Source organism: Lygodium microphyllum, chromosome 27 (genome assembly GCF_053477565.2).
Source record: "Lygodium microphyllum isolate KBCC chromosome 27, Lygodium_microphyllum_v1.1.10, whole genome shotgun sequence".
Classification (NCBI taxonomy): domain Eukaryota; kingdom Viridiplantae; phylum Streptophyta; class Polypodiopsida; order Schizaeales; family Lygodiaceae; genus Lygodium; species Lygodium microphyllum.
The window spans coordinates 90,987,312-90,991,445 of NC_141161.1; positions in this window are offsets into that span (position 1 = coordinate 90,987,312).

A 4,134-nucleotide genomic window follows, 5' to 3' on the forward strand; every position below is an offset into this window, starting at 1 on the left:
CTATCTCTTGATGCTTACTATTCAAAATTAGTTTCTCTTTTAAAGTACGCGCCACAAATGGATATGACACAACAGGTGTCAAAATTTTGTGCCGGATTAAACCCACCCATAAACACTCGCCTGAAATCAATGCGGCCAACAGATATTTAGGATGCGCTCATTCGAGCTACACCCATAATACAGGAGGTGCAAACCAAGCCAAGAAATAACAAGACTTGCTCTTGCAAGGATTAGAACAAGGGAGTATATAGGTCTCAGGTTAAGAGAGCGCAAGGCCAAAATCAAGCACAAAGAAAGAAATCTAGGACCAGCACTATCAATAATTTTGTTCCTACCCAAGGTAATGACCGCAATCTCCGTTGCTTCCATTGCAACGAGCCTGGTTATTTCAAAAGGCAATGTCCCAAGCTTGGCGGAGGACAACGTCAAGGGCCATCCCAAGGAACCGTTCGTGGCCAAGGAGCCACCATCATGGCCAGAGGGAGAACCTCCACTATTGCCAACAAGGAGTTGTGTGATGAAGAAGATCCAACCATGGAAGCTGACTTTGAGAGAGCAACAGTTCATGCCCCTCTTCATAAGAAAGGCCTGAATCGCCAATTCTCAGTGATTCAAACCCCTTCTAATTACCAAGGTAAGAGCTTTAAAACCTTGATTGATTGTGGCAACACACATTCCTTCATTTCACCAGCCTGTGCAAAAAGATTAGGAATAGCCACAATAGATGCACCTACCTTACTTGTGGAATTAGCAAATGGTCATGAGGTTACTTGTACCAAGAAAAGTGCTAAGGTGGAATTCCTACTGGGTGGAAAGTTGATTTCCGTTAGATTTAGGGTTATGAACCTAGGTGTCCACGAGTGTTTGCTCGGAATGGATTGGCTTAAACCTAATGACGCCCACATTCACTGTGGGAAGGGCCAAGTTTTCTTTCAAAATTCTAAAGGGGAATTGGTCACAACTCAAGGAGAGGCTGGGAAGCCAAAAATTCAACTGGCCAAAGCATCTCGGATAATAAAAGGAGTTAGAAAGGGGCTACCTGTCTATTTGATTAAGCTAAATAAGCTAGATCAGAATCAGGAGTCTAGGAAAGAATCTTCTTGGCTAAAGGAATATGCAAACGTATTTCCTGAAGAGCTGACAGAACTTCCTCCTCAAAGGGAAGTCGATCATGAAATCAAGCTAGCGCCAGAAGCTGCACCAATCACAAAGAGACCATATAGAATGTCCATCCCCGAAAGCAATTGAGCTGAAGGAGCAACTCAAGCAACTGTTAGACCAAGGCTACATCCGTCCTAGTAGTTTGCCATGGGGAGCTTCAGTGCTATTCCAGAAGAAGAAAGATGGAACGCTTCGCTTATGCATTGACTACAGAGGGTTGAATCAATCAACCATTAAGAACAAATATCCCATTCCAAGAATAGATGAACTTCTTGACCGTCTTCAAGGTGTGAAGATCTTCTCCAAGATTGATCTCAGGTCTGGATATTATCAGAAAAGAATCAAGGAAAAAGAAATCCCAAAGATGGCATTCAGCACAAGATATGGACACTTTGAGTTCCTAGTCATATCATTCGGACTGACAAATGCTCCTGCTACCTTCAACAGGTTAATGCAGGATATCTTTAGGCCCTATCTTGATGACTTCGTACTCGTCTTCTTTGACGATACCCTAGTCTACTTTAAACAGGAAGAAGATCATGAACCCCAGCTTTGCATTGTTCTTGAAACAATGAGAGCATACAAGATTTATGCCAAGAAGAAGAAGTGTGCATTTTTCAAGTGACAGATTGAATATCTGGGATTCATTGTATCAGCAGAAGGAATTTCAATAGATCCATCCAAGGTTAGAGATGTTCTAGAGTGGCCAACACCAACAACTGTCGAAGAAATATGTAGTTTTCTTGGATTGGCAGGATGGTACAGGGTCTTTATCAGAAACTATGCTTTGATTGCAGCGCCGCTGACTGATCTACTGAAGAAGCAAGTATCAATTGTATGGTCACCTGCTGAACAGTCCAGCTTTGATAAACTAAAGAAAATCTTGGTATCAGCACCTATTCTGAAACTTCCAGATCTTAGTAAGGAGTTTTAAGTAATAACTGATGCTAGCACACTTGCCCTAGGATGTGTGCTTATGCAATAAGGTCATCCTGTAGCATACTCTTCAAGGAAATTGAAAAGCCATGAAAGGAATTATGCTACCCACGATTTGGAGCTGTTGGATGTCATCCATGCTCTCAAGCTTTGGAGACACTACTTGCTAGGTAACAATTTTGCCCTAGTGACGGATCATAAAAGTCTTAAATGGATTTTTACCCAGAATGAGTTCAATATGAGGCAACGTTGATGGATTGAAGTGCTGGAAGAATATGATTTTGAAATCAAATACTGGCCTGGAAAGGAGAATGTAGTTGGCGATGCACTCAGTCGCAAGGCATTTCTGAATTCTCTGATTTTGTAAGATCCATCAATAGCAAGATCTCTATCCACAAAGGTATCCATGCCAAACAACCCAATTCTTGAGCTAGCTAAAGAAGAGGCATGCCATGACCCAACCTATCAGAAATTGCTAAGGGACATCCCCATCAAAGATCAAGATCCAAAGCTACAGGCAAAGTGTCAATAATTCTCTATCAATAGTGGACTTGTCTACTATAGAACGAGATTATGTATACCAGCAAGCCAGTCACTCAAGCAGAAGATACTTTGGGAAGCCCATGACTCCCCTTTCTCAGGACATCCTGGTTATGCCAAGACCATCAATGCAGTTAGAAAGAGCTATTATTGGGAGAGGCTTAAAAGTGACATTCTAAAATATGTCACAGAATGTTTGTCTTGTCAACGCATTAAGGCCAAACATGTCAAAATGCCAGGGAAGTGCAACCACTTGACATTCCCCAAATGAAATGGAAATTCATTAGTATGGACTTTGTTGTTGGCTTGCCTCAAGTTGGGGAGGATACAACTCCATTATAGTCGTGGTGAATATGCTCACCAAGGTTGCACATCTTATTCCTGTTAAGACAAACTATAAAGCCTCAAACATCGCAAGGTTATTCATCAAGAAGATATTCAAACTGCATGGGTTACCCAGAAGAATCATTAGTGATCGTGACTCTCTCTTCACATCACACTTGTGGAGGGCTATCTTCGAGGCCATTGAGACTCAACTTTGTTTTAGTATAGCTTACCATCCCCAAACCGATGGTCAAATGGAGCAAGTCAACCAAGTCATTGAGGATATGCTAAGGGCACACTGCTGCTATGAACCCAAAAAGTGGATTCAATATTTTCCGCTGGTTGAGTTTGCCTACAATGCTTCCTACTAACAAAGCATCCAGAGGACCCCTTTTCAAGCATTGTATGGGCACGATTGTCGTAGTCCTTTAAACTTTTTGGATCCAACCTTGAGGGTTGAAGCCTCAAAGGAGATGCTGAAAGACATGGATGACCAATTCAAGTCAATAAGATCGGACATCCAAGCCGCCAAGGATAGACAGAAGGCTTACGCAAACTTGAAACGTCAAGACAGATCCTTCGTTGGTGACATGGTCTTCATTCACGTGCATCTAAAGAAAAGTTCCCTATCTCTGAGGGAATGTAAAAAGATAAGTCCAAGGTATTGTAGACCCTACAAGATCCTCAAGTGCCTAGGGCCTAATGGTTAGCAACTGCAACTCCCTGAGAACATAAAAGTTCATAATGTATTCCATATCAGCCTACTCAAAAAGTATGTGCCTGACCCTATCCATGTGCTTGATGATCAACAAGTTGTAATGCCTAGCCAAGGAGTCCTTGAGCTATGGCCTGACAGGATCTTAGATGTTAGGGAGAGGCATTTGAGATCCAGAACCTTGAGAGGCCACTTGGATGGATGAAAGTACTCTCAACCAACAATACCCCCATCTCTTCTCGAGATGAGGACATCTCGATTCCTCTAATGGGGAGAGAATGTAATATTTCCGCATGAAATATCAATAACCCTAGACCCGCACATCCCACGCAAGAGGAATTTTGAGTGGTCCCTGCACAGAAGAACCCTGGGCTAAATGCTACACCCTTGCGCATTAATAAACTCCAGCCGCGTTATGCAAAAGAGTTTGAGGCTAAAAACCCGTAGGCCACACGGGA